Genomic DNA, 13,878 nt, shown 5'->3' with positions numbered 1-13,878 from the left:
AAACACCCTACTGAGATATGGGACCTCATCTCCAGCCTAGCTCCTGGCATCACCTTCCTCACCAAAACATAGCTCAACTCTTCACTCTCCCCAGAGATCACCACAGCAGTACTGGAAGGATAAAAAATCATCCATAGTAACTGTACCAACTCACCTGGAGGAGGAGTCGCTATAATCCACAAGGAAACCATCCAATGTGCCTCAACCACGGACACCCTCAGCCGTACCATGGAGCACCTCAACTTCAGACTCAGATCCAGTGTCAAGTCGATCATCAGAGGCACCCTCACCTCCCGGCCACTGGGACCTCACCCAAGCCTCTGCAGTTCCATCACTGTCTTCATCAGTCCCCTCACCATTGACTCCAATGACCACATCTTCTTCGGCAACCTCAATTTCCACTTCGATGACCACAACGATTCCAACTCCACCAATCTCCTCAAATGCATGAATAACATAGGACTCACCCAATTCATTCACTACCATACACTCACCGCAGGGCACACTCTGAATCCCATATTCACCTCAACCAACTGAGTCACTCACAGCCACACCACTGAACTCACCTGGACCTACCACTTCATCCTTCACTTCAACATCACCAGCACACGACCCCCACTTGCACCCGAGAGACAGCCCTCTCCACAGCTGGGACAAAATACCTAAAACCTAATGGACTCCCCACTTCCCTCAACTAGGTGGTCAAGAATGTCAATGCATAGATCACTAAATGTGCCATCAATGTCGCCCCCATCAAGGGCATCCAACACAAAAGGTCCACCAAACAGGTCACTTGGTACACTGAAGAACTCAGGACAGCCAAAAGCATCTGTAAACAATGGGAAAGAATATGGCACACTACAAAGGGCACAGAACCTCCTTCAAGACATCCCTAAACCTCTACCATCAACTTCTAAGGGAGAAGGAGAGAGACCTTAGCCGCCCTTATTGACTCCAGCCCCAACAACACAAAGGAACTCTTCAACATTGTCAGGGAGTTCTCCAACCCCGCAGCCACTGAGAACAGCATCACTTCCTCACAGAAGCTTTGTGACAAACTCGCCATCTACTTCTACGACAAGATCTGTACCATCTACAAGAGCTTCAAACTCCAAATTGATCACACCGACTTTCTAAACCTACACAGCCCCACCACTACTGCCACCCTCATGAAATTCATCCACTCAGGATCACTGAATAACCCCTGCCCACACCACATCTTCAACCTTGGAAAAGACAAAATCAGTCAAGAACTAACCTCTCTGATCAACACCTCTATAGCCACGGCCACGTTCCCAGAAGACTGGAAGCACATTGAGATCCAACCCTTTTTCAAAAACCCATCAGCCAACCCCAGTGAATTCAAGAACTACTGATGCATCTCCTTGCTCTCCTTCCAAGCCAAAGTACTGAAAAAGGCCATCAACAAACAACTCACCACCCACCTTAGGCAACACCACCTTCTCGACTCATCCCAGTCCAGATTACACAGCAACCCCAGCAATGACTCCGCTCTCATTGCAGCTACAGATGACATCTGAGCCCGCCTCAATCAAGGAGAGGCAGCGTCTCTTATCCTCCTCAACCTCTTAGCAGCATTTGAAATGGTATCCACCCACACGCTGATCACCAGACTAGACAACATCAGTATCTGAGTGAACATCCTCAGATGTATCGCCTCTTTTATCACTGAAAGAACCCAGAAAGCCAGCCGAACCCCATTCACCTCTGAACCCAAGGACATTATCTGAAGAGTCCCTCAGGGCTCATCCCTCAGCCACACCCTCTTCAACACCTACATGACACCCTTAGCCAACATCGTCAGATCCCACGGGCTCAACATCATCTCATATGCAGATGACATTCAACTTATCCTCTCTGTTATATATTGTAGTTAACAGTACAGTGAGCGTGGTGCATTTTACATCCTACGCTGTATCCAGAATGTATTTCTGTTTAAGATAAGGCAGTTACATCCAGCTTTAGGAGCGGTTGGACGTGTATCTAAAGTAGTGCTTTTATTAATAAATATTCTACTCATCCTTCACTCGTGGACCTCTACTTTACACTTTCCCTCTGCAAGGACTCCACCACCAGCAGAGCCAAATTCCATAGTTGCATAATGAGCGTTGCCAACTGGATGAGAGAGAACTGCTTGAAGCTCAGTGCCGACAAAACAGAGATTCTGATCTCTGGCAAAACTCCACCCCTGGAATGATTCCTGGTGGCCTGAGGAACTAGGACCAGCAGCCTTCCCATCCAGTCGCACCAGGAACCTCGCCATCATCCTTAACGCAAACTGACTATGACATCCCAGGTCAGCACAGTCTCATTAGCCTGCTTCTTCACTCTGTGCATGCCACAGAGGCACTTCAATTGGCTCCCTACCAACATCATACTCACCGTCACGCAAGCCCCCATCACAAGCAGACGCAACTACAGCAATGCTGTTTACTACAGGCTCTCTACACACCTCCTCAAAAGACTACAGGCCATCTGGAAGGCTGCAGCCAGACTTCACCTTCACCTCCTCTACAGAGCCCACATCTTCCCCCACCCCAAGTAACTCCACTGGCTCCCAGTAAAGAAGAGATAACAATTCAAGCTACTGACCCATGTGTACAAAGCCCTCCACAACCTGGGGCATACATCAACCACCACCTGAACTTCCACCAACCGGCCACACTACTCTAATCTGCCCCCGATCAAATGCTCATGTGCTCCACAACTATAGAAGCACCAGCACATGACACTCCTTTTCCTACCTCGCAGCAAAAGCTTGGAACGTCTTCCGCCTGCAGCTCTGCACCTCCCCATCACTACTGGAATTCTGAAAAGCACTGAAGACTTCTCTCTTCGACTGAACCTGTTGCACCTTGCAAGTGCCTGGATACCCTTGCAGATGATTAGCAGCGTTGTACAAGTCGACTGATTGACTAACATAAACAGTCTGGTTCTTTTTTTGCATTGTGGTGCTTGTACAGAGTTTGAATTTGGAGAAACAAACATATTGGTACAAAAACAGAAAGAAATTCAGGACTGAGTGAAGTACCTTCAACTGACAAGGAACAACTTTCAATTCCTGTGATAGTTCTGCCTTTTGATTTTATGTAAGGCAGCCAAATGATGCCCCAGTCGATCTTTCTTGTAATTTCCAATCTTATTGAAAATACCTGGCTGGTGGGAAATCATAACGTGGACTAAATGGGACAATATATTTTCTTATTCCCTACGTATTGTGATTACATTCCTAACATATCGCTTAGGTTGTTTGTTGGCAACATCTTTGTGTAGATAATGCATTGTGTCTCAGTGGACTTGTACAGCATAGATGTAAAATATGTTGCTTGCAGATGCAAGTACCCTACCTCTCTGAAAATTATTCCACAGCATCGCTGCTCTTACTTAACAAAATTCTTAGTTGTGTGAGTGTTTGGGCCTTTGTCCTTGAAGTAGTGCCAAATACCTATGTAATCTCTCCATTGTTTTATAAATAAACAATGTACCTATCAAATCTGAAATGTGCCATTTATATACTTCTTGAAACCTATCACTCACATTCGAATAGTCGAGCCTTTTCGCTTCCTAGATTCTGAAACAACATCAGAGGTAAGTCACTCTCAACAAACAGCAGACAACCAAAAATGAAAAACCTCCATTTAAAGATTTTGTTGATCTGAAAGTTGTGTATTAAAATAATAAATATGCTAACATTTGGAGACTCACAATACCCTATATTTATTAGAATTTTCTTTTTTTCAGTATGTTTTAAATGTCCAATTTCCACTAATCCCTTCACTAAGTTTTCTTTAAATTCTATACAGTTTTCACGAATATTAAAGGAAAAAGTAACTTAAAAAAGAAGGACTTGCCACGATAGTTCTTAAATAGGTATTGAACTCTACTCCCAATTTTCTCCCTCTACACTATTGCCTTTAACTTTTCTTTGGGTAGAACTTCCCCTGGTCACATTGAAAATTGACTGTAGTGCCTTTTCAGTTTTAATCAATAATAGTGATCCATAATACTCTAAAATACTCAATATGATTCAAAAGACAGGGAAAACATGGAATTTCATAAAGGAACTGGGTATTAATGGGTAAAAAATTAAAAGGTTCCCTGACAGAAATTTTAAACAAAACATGTAAGCATCCATTACTGTATATGAATACGTATTAATTATTTAATGACAATAACATCCCCTCGACCAAGGAGGACAACCAATGTATGTTCTCAAAGGTAAATCTCTTTATTTAAATGTATATCATTCATAGAATTGTGTGCCCACACTGTGCACATTTTATATACCCTTAAATGTGCCCCTTTTAGATCTGCGATCATTGATTTTTTGGAATGTCGGGTTGGCATGCATCACTAACCATGCCACAAATCTATGTTTGTCAATTGTCCCTCATATGAAATGCAAAATAAAACTGGCTTCTTTTTTCATTCAAACAGAATGTCGACCCTTTAAATAGCCTCCCTACCCCATCCTGATATTGTCTCCTCCAGAATTACTACAAAAAGGTCAAAATGTCGACAGATGTAGTCTGGCAGATTGTTTTGAAGAAACTTTATTATAACTGTTTATAGTTTGTGCTACCACTGGTTACATGTATTACCCTAAGGGTTGTTTTTTTGCCTTGTATATATCTCACTACCCACAACTTCCCAGACCACTGCTCCTCTGACAGATTTTAAGGTGCAGAGTTTTCTGTTTGGCACCATTCTGTGATATATCCTTAAAACAGTAGATTTACATTTGAGAAAATAAAAATGCCTTTTCCCCTAGTTAATAGACTGTTGTTGTATATATATATATATATATATATATATATATAGTAACCAGTTTATACAGAGCTCGAATGAACGAGGGTGACTTACTGCTAGTGTGCCTGATGCAAATGCAAAGGCTGCAGTATGTAATTGGGGGCATGAGAAAAGAACCGTGTTTTAGCCCTTTCCTAAAGAGAAGTAGATTAGACTGAGATCTCAACATCCAGGGCAACAAGTTCCAAAGTTTAGAGGCACAAAAAGAAAAACTCCTGCTGCCCCATCTCGTCTTATTTATTCTGGGAATGGCTATTAGTTTAGCCTAGACCTAAATGTATGGCCTGATGTGTGCCAGATAAACATCTTTTGAAAGTACTCAGGGACGGTTCGATGGATTATGCACCACACAAAGAGTTTTGAAATTTATCCTTTCCCGGACTGGGAGCCAATGAAGGCTTCGGATGGACTGAGAAACTGGTGTAAATTTCGGAATTTTCAAAAGCAGCCTGGCAACTGCATTTTGAAGAGTTGGAATTTTTTGTAATAAACGTTGCTGAGAGCCTAGACATAAGGCATTAAAATTGTCGATATTGAGGATGACTAATGCCACAATAACAGTCTTTTGGAGATCTAGAGGAATGAAAGGAAAGTTTTTTTTTATAAAACTAAGTAGGAAAAAGAGGATTAAGTGATTTGATTGATCTAATCAGAGAAGCATAATTTTCTTTCAAAAATAACTCCTAGGTTTCTTTCCTTTTGCACTGGAGAACGGAGTGGACCTAAATTAGACGGCTACCAAGCAGAATCCCAAATGGTGATGTCATTCCCAAAGAGTAATACCTCAGTTTTGTTTGAGTTTAATTTTAGACAGTTTTTCTCCATCCAGCTCACGATATGAGCCATACACTTCCTATAATTGTTGGCCACTTCCTCAACTTTAGATGTGATTGACACCAAGATTTGTGTCATCTGCATAAGAAATTACTACAAAGCCATAGCTACAGATAAGATTTGCCAACGAGGTGACACAGATATTAAAAAGTGTAGGGCTAAGTGAGGAGCCCTGTAGCACCCCTCATGGAAGGGAGAAAGGATCAGAGACAAAGGGGATCATTCTGAGTTTGGCAGTCATCACCAAAGACCTCCAGAACCCTTTGCAACCAGAAACTCTGACAGAGCGAGGCAAGAGCACACTGAAAGGAGGCACTGCACCTAGATACTACAGGTACCATCAACTTGAACACGCATCACACAACACACCACTGCACATAAACACCACAGAGCACATACACATACCACTACACAAATTCACATCAACAAACAGCACACCCAGAATCCCTGCACAACAAACACCCCCACCCACAACACAACCACATGGCACCACCAAAAACCCACAATTCCCAGAAGAGGAGCTGAGAGTAATGGTTGACAAAATCGTCAGAGTAGAGCTGCGACTGTTTGGAACACAGGTTCAGCAGACATCCATAGCCCGGAAGAACGACCTATGGCAGAGGATAGTCATCAGGGTGAATGCAGCGGGGAACCATCAACGCACAAGGGAGGACATTAGGAACAGGTGTAACGACCTTAGGGGAAGGTACGGGCCATGGCTTCCAGGCACCAAATTGCCGTTATGAAGACAGGTGGTAGGCTCCCACTGTCTCCCCCAGAAATGTCACCGTGGGAGAAGGTCCTGGCCATTCTACATCCAGAAGGGCTGACGGGAATACCTACTGAACTGAACACTGGTAAGTCTACTGTATTCCCCGGCCAATATGTCCCCGTTCACCACCCTCTCACCACCCTAACATGCACAAACCCACCATAGACCCAATACCCACCCTTGCATGCCACATCACCCTACTGACACCATTCCCTCACAGGCCCACCTAGTGCATGGCTACCTCCCACTGCAGCAAGTACCACATCTACCACAATGCAAAATCCCCCACCCTTGCATGACTGCTACATCCACATCACATCTCTGCAATTGCACGTTAAATCCCCATCCCCAATAAGTATAAGGAATGCACATCAGTACATGGCAATGACAGTAGCAAGGCAAACAATAACTATCCTCCTAAGTAGTCCCATTGCAACATTCCACTAATGGTAACACAAGCAGTGGACTGGTAACTGTCAATGCAATTACTGCCCTGCAAATCCATTTAAAGATGACATACAACCATGTGTGTCACTGCTACAATACCATCATCTGACACAATACCTCTCATTCCACAGGTCTCCCAAGTACTGCCACACAACTGAGGAGCCCATTGACAGAAAGCCCAGGCCTGGAAGCAGGTCCAATAGGGGAGGACTCCCCTGGAAGTCTGGATGTGGACGATGAACCTGGCCCATCAGGCATGAGTGGTCGGACCACCACCACCAGCCTCACACTGCCCACAACTAAAACCACCTATCCTGTGGCAGCCAATGCACAGCAGAGCCCAACTTCCCATACCTGTGTCCCAAAGTCACATCAAACAACAGTGTGCCCCACAGGACAGGGGCAGGAGTCAACAGTGCAAACCGAAGACAATGACGGTCCTGTTGTCAGTGGGAGGGGGCACACTGCACCAGGGGCACAGAGGGCAATGGCCAGTGGGAGGGCAAACGTGGGCCAAGGGAAGAGGCTGGTGCAGGACATGACTGGCCAGGAGGCCGTCTCCAGAGTCCTGGGAGCCTACCAGCAAACCCAGAACAAGATTGGCCAGATATTCACCACCTTGCAGGACACGCAAAGGCTGCAGGGGGAATATCACCAGGAGGCCATTCAGCAGTGGCAGGCACTCAATGCCACCATGGTCTCCATATTAGGGGAGTTCAAGGAATTGAACAACTTCCTGCGGACATCCTCAACCCAACAGCAGGCCCCATCCAGTAATCAGGCAACACCACTGCCAACAACATCAGCACCTGCTACTGGAATGGAAGCACAGCAGGAGGACCCACAGGCCACCAGCACTCCTACTCCTGAAGCTGAGGGACCCCCCAGCAAAAGACGCCGCCAATCCAGACATCCTGCAGGACCTGAGGCCAAGACCAATCCCCCCACCAGGAAGTGATCCTTCTTCTGAACTGTCACCCTTGTGTGCTACTGTTACACCCTGTTGGCTGTCCAATACCAAGTACATAGCATACCGGGCAAATGGATACAGGACCTGTGAGACAAACAGCTTTACAACCCACTCTGATCAGCACCCACACCATTACCCCACTCCTCTGGACTGTGATGTCATACACTTTATAAACACAAATTCACATAAGTCATGGTGCACGTCTCTTCATTTTATGTAGTGGCAATCCTGTTTGCAAGCTGCAAATATATACACATGTTGGCACCACAACAATGCTGAAGTGACAGATGTAGTGGGCCACCCAGGCAGGTGTGTAAGCACATCAAAATTGTAATGACATCCAGTGTCAACAATGGTCCCAGACAATACAGAAATCAGCTTGCAGACAGAGATGTGACCTGAAGAGGGAAAATGAAATGGAATCAGGCACATAGTTGTAAGGCATGTGAACTAAGACATACATCCACAGCATCTGAACACCTACACAGGATGACTGCCCCAGCAGCTATGATACTACATATGTAAGGGCCTGCATAGGCACTCACAGACGAGTGGGACAGGAAAGTTGTAACATAGGTAACATCCTCTATTGTTCACCTCCCTGAGTAGTCAGGGACAGGTACTTGCCAAACTGCAGCTTACAAATCAGCATGACATGCCTATACAGCAGGACAAGACTGATAAGTCCCTCTAACATATCCCCAAACAGGCAGACTGAGAGCCCTAAACCTTTGGTACAACTATAAGGCTGTACCACAATGGCGGATCAAAAGGAGAGGGACCGGGAGATTACAGGTCCAGTGTACAGCCTCCCAATAAAGTCGTAAACAATCTAAGAGTACACTGTTCCTATCTAATTAGACATTTAAAGTGAGCCAGAAATGTACAGGAGCAAGGACCCTCATGCATCACAATGGATGACTGGCTTCATCATTGGGACAGCTCCTCGTTAGGCTGGTACTGCAATGCCTAACGGGCTCCCCACACGGGGAAGCTCTTAACCGGAGTGCTCAGTAAGTTGAACATCCAAAAACCTTTGTTTTGAAAGGGTGCCCAATTTGGAGAGCCCATGTGTAAGTGGAGTGAAAATAGAAAAAGTTAAAATTGGTTCATCATCAACAAATATCACTCATAATTTAATCAGTTATATGTGATGAAGACCAAGATTAAAAACAAATCAGAGTGTCAGGGTGATGGTCACCCACTCTAAAAAGATAGATACTATGTGGTATCGCTCTATAACAGGTCTACATGTTTCGCGTCCAAGTGGTCCAGCCGGATCCTATGACGCTTCTTCAGGACCAAAAAACAATCTACTCCAACATTCCGGAATAAATATTCAACGAAATCTAAGGTAGGTAGTCACTTACTTAGTTATGTTCGTATAACAAAGTCAACCTAAGTAAATAAAGCATAACCCATGATCAATTTGTCATTAAGATTGCAAGGTTAGTGCATATGTGTGGTTAGTATAGAATACAGTGGCTCACGCTAGTGAAAAAGTAATATAAAAAGAATATAAAAAGAAGAAGCTTACCATCCCCAATATCAGGATAGCGCTTAGAAGGATCAAGGTCAGTCAAAGGAACTAATAGTCTGTTAATTCATAATCAAGAGAGGTTAGAATAATATGGAGTTCACAAGAGTAATAGGCTCGTAGTTCACCAGCTCAAAACATTGTTCAACATTGAAATCGTTGTCGTTGTTAATATGACATTAATGATAACAAAAAGAACCCTACTTATTCTGGGAATACCATGGGGAACAAAGATAGAGAGATCGATAATCATCTAGAAACTTCCATCGTAATTATATGGTTGAAGAGATTTTTCGTAAGTTAGTCCTGTAAAAACCTCTTATCATCGATATAATGTCGCTAGGTGATATCGAGTATGGGAGTATAGAATTGTAATAAATGTACAGAGGAAATTAAATAATTGTCATAGCACCCATCCGAGTTAGCTGAGCGTGATTACACAAGAAGAAGAATAAATATTCCTGAGAGAAGGTTCGTGGCATCTCGCTATGTATCTAAATCAATACGTCTTGTTAGCACAAGTGTATATCGGGAAAATGGCACCAGCATTCCACACATGTACTTAGCAGCAGTGCATTACCACTACCTCTCATGGTCACATGCGATGCCGGTAGCAGATTAAGCAAGCACCGTGACAGGTATCAGAGGCTTATCAGGGTCCTCAGACACTTCGTTTATCAACCATTATATCATCTCCTAAGATATTAGCGATTTCGGGCATTTTGGAACATCGTATGAAACTTCTAGCTTTAGCCTTGAAAAAGTCTAACCTGACGAAACACTGTTGGCTGTTGTCCATTTGAACATGAATTCTGTTGTCACCGTCTGACTCTGTGCCCAGGATGTTTGATTGGGCCAGACGTCATCTGTTCACCTAAAGACATTACAAAGGAATAAAGTGGAACTTTTCAACTCTCTAGGATGTGCCGTGGTTTTCTGTTTTACCCCTCATGGTAAGTCAACCACCCTTCAAGTTCGGAAACCAAGATGGAAGGCTGTAGTTTCCACACACATCTTGATACATGCAAATACTGCCTACAGACTGGCTTCAGCAAATACATCTTCTATGTGCAGATGACATACAATTCACACATAGCTGTACATCAGTGAAAGTAGTGACGAATGAGGTCAGTCCTGTTGTCATGTGCCTCATCCTCGTCTGCCTCCCCCTCAGCATCAGAGTCACGGACCCCAAACACTGCTCCAGCATCAATGTCCCCCTCCTCCAACAGTGGGATATACCTTCCGAGGGCCATATTATGGAGCATGCAGCATGCAACAATTATCTTGCAGACTTTCCCTGGTCGGTACTGTAGGGCACCAGCAGACACATGAAGGCAATGAAATCTAGCTTTCAAGAGATCGAAAGTCCGCTCAATCACTTGCTTCGTCCGGCCATGTGCCTCATTGTACCTGTTCTTCCCACCTGTATTTGGATGTCTCAAAAGTGTCTGGAGCCAGGCCAGGTTAGGGTATATGGAGTCACATGTCTGGAAAAGGGAACATGACCATAGGTAACAATGCTAGGCAGAGTGCTGACTGTGTTATGAGGGGTACAAATGTCTGACATGGAGGGCAGTACACATACCTTTGAGCCAGGCCCTTTCTCCCTGTAGCTGTGAGACCATTGAAGGGACACTGCTGTTCCTCAGGACGTAGAAATCATGTACTGATCCTGGGAATTTTGCGATCACATGTGTTATGTACTCGTCTGCAAGGCACACCACTTGTACATTGAGCGAATATGTACTCTTCCTGTTTCTATAGACCTGTTCATTGGTCCTCTGAGGTACCAAGGCAATGTGAGTCCCATCAATGGCCCCAATTACATGTGGGACATTTGATATGTTGACGAAGGCTGCTTTTACAGTGGGCAATTCTGGAGGTTGTGGGAACCTAATATACCTGTGCACATGCTTGAGTAGGGCATCCAGCACATCCTGCAACATGGTACTGAACTGGGGCTGTGAAAACCCTGTAGCCAGTCCCACTAGAACCAGAAAAGAGCCACTCACCAGAAAATGGAGGACTGACAACACCTGGACTGTTGGAGAAATGGCATGGCAGGCCGACGGTTGGCCCTCCAATCTAGTAATGAGACTTGTAGTTCTTATATTCATTAAGAAGTTTGTATTTAAATTTTTCTTCCTGACTGTACTCCTTCCTCCATCTTCGTTCCTGACATCTACACTTCTGCTTAAGTTCTTTAATCTCCTATGAGTACCAAGGGGCTGAGAGTTTTTCCCTATGCCTCATCCCTCTTTTCTTTGGGGCCAATAAAGAGACTACGGAATCTCTCCAATTTACATAATTGAAAGTAGCTGAATCAATATTACCTCCCAATGTAGGTTTGGGCCTAAACAGATTATTATTTAATTGCTTGGGGTCAATATTATTCCATGGACAAAATTGTAATATAGTGGCAGCCATGGATTTCAAAGAATCACTTGTAGAGACTTTAAATGAGAGGCAGATAGCCTTATGATCTGTCCATGCCAAAGGCAAAGCTTTTGTAAAACTACAAGTGGGATTATTGGTGAAAACCCCATCCAGAGTGCGGTATGCCTGGTGAGTGGGCACGTTAACAATCTGTATAAGATCGAAACGGCAAAGACTGCCTATAAGATGTTCAGTGTCGCTATTTTCATGTAACTCTAGATAAAAATTAATATCACCCACGATGGTAAAATTGGCAAGCTCAATGCAAGATTCAGTAAAATCAAGCTAAGTTTGAATACATTTATCTCTTGGCACACGTGGGCAGTATAATAGGATGTCGTTTAAAAGATTGGTATTGTTGAGTTTAAATTTAAGCATGAGAGCTTCATAATCTAGCTGGGTGTTGGGCTCAAATGTAACCTTGAGATAATCACGATACTTAGTTGCAATTCCTCCACCTCTTTTAGTCTGACGATCAACTCTTTCAATATTAAAGCCTATTGGCAGGGCAATTTTAAGATCTGGGACCGACATAGCGTCGGCCCAGGTTTCCGTGATGAATATGATATCTAATGCATGCTGATCCATAAAGTCATCAAATGCATATTAATTCTTTATTATCAATCGGGAGTTCAGAAGCACGCAGGAGATTGCCTGTTGAGATACCTTCCTTTTGGTTTCTAAAATAGTAAAGGGTTGCGGCATGTTATGAGTAGAAAGAAGAGTGTGCATTGTTTGGTACCAGGCCAAACTCACAGCCTGGACAACAGTAAAGGGCCGGATTGGCATTAGGATCATATGTAGCGCAACGCTCAGACTTACAGTCTTCTCAGAGTTCCAGAAGTGTTTCCCAAGAGTAGAACCAGGTGGTAAAATGGCCGAGGGTCCTGGCCACAGACGGGCAAAGACAGCTTGCCTTTGGCACACCTGTTGCATGTGCCCGCTGCACAGAGGCTCTGCCTGGTCCTTGAGAAGGGCTGGCATCAAGGGGGTGTGGCCGGGTGCGTGGCCAAGGTGCAGAGACACACTTCGGAGGAAGAACAGCTGGAAAGAAGAGAGGCCAAACTGGGGTCCAGCAACCCCTTCCCAACAAGCAGCTCCCCCCCCCCCCCCCCCGCAGGTGACAATTACTGGTAACTTCAAACTAATTAACAGAAAAGGGAGAAAAGCACAAACTATAAATGCTTTATAAAGGTTGCACAAACCTAGCACATGACGCAAAACACATAGGAGCCAGGCACCCCCAAAATGGTTTCAATGGGGCCTGTTAGAAAATTAACACTCGCCGTGGGTATAAGTTGCTATGGGAACACTGTGTGGACACCTGCCCGGTCCTTGAAAAGTGCCGGCATCAAGGGGGCACGGCAGGGGGTGTGGCCAAGCTCCGAGGTGCTGAGATAGACTTCGGAGGAAAAGCAGGTGGAAAAAGAAAGGAGCCAAACTGGGGTCCAGCAACTCCCTTCCCAACAAGCAGACTCCCCTGCAGGTGAGAATTACTGGCAATGTAAAACTAATTAACAGAAAAGGGAGAAAAGCACAACCATAAAAGCATTAAAAATACGGGTTAGAGAAGAGTGGAGGAGTGATGAGGAGAGATGTGGAGAAGACAACGGGCTACAAAGAGGACAGAAAAGGGTAAGACAAAGGTCAAATGTGAGAGAGCATAGCTGATAATTGTCCAGGCTGGAAATGGGAATGAGGTGGGGGTGGGGGGTTGGGGGTTAAGAAAGAGAAAAGTGACAGAGACAGAGGAAAATTGGAGAAGATAATCAAGATACAGAAAGAACAGAATGAAGGACAGAATGGTGAGGGAAGGTAGAGCAAGAAGTCTGAAAGCATTTATGGATCAAGACAGAAAATACATTCGTTTTGTGTTTTTGTGGAACAAAGAGAGTCATTATGTTGCAGAGGTTTTCTGATACATAGGGGGAGAGTTGGGATTCCCCTGAGAAGGACTGGGTTGTGCGGAGGTGTTGTTTGATTTTATTAGATTCAACTCTGAAAACATTTCTGCTTTAAAGAAGTTCGAGTCTTGTTGGTGGTTGGCTT

At 44.4% G+C, this 13,878-nt stretch overlaps 1 protein-coding gene across 1 annotated transcript in view; it reads right to left on the bottom strand.

Moving 5' to 3' along the window:
* RHEX (regulator of hemoglobinization and erythroid cell expansion) overlaps nt 1-13,878 on the bottom strand; it is an 89,691-nt gene that overhangs the window by 24,624 nt on the left and 51,189 nt on the right. The window lies entirely within an intron of this gene.

This window comes from Pleurodeles waltl, chromosome 6, assembly GCF_031143425.1.
Source record: "Pleurodeles waltl isolate 20211129_DDA chromosome 6, aPleWal1.hap1.20221129, whole genome shotgun sequence".
In the NCBI taxonomy this organism is placed as follows: domain Eukaryota; kingdom Metazoa; phylum Chordata; class Amphibia; order Caudata; family Salamandridae; genus Pleurodeles; species Pleurodeles waltl.
Note: the sequence above shows the minus strand (reverse complement) of the source record. Positions and strands in the feature narration are given on the sequence as shown.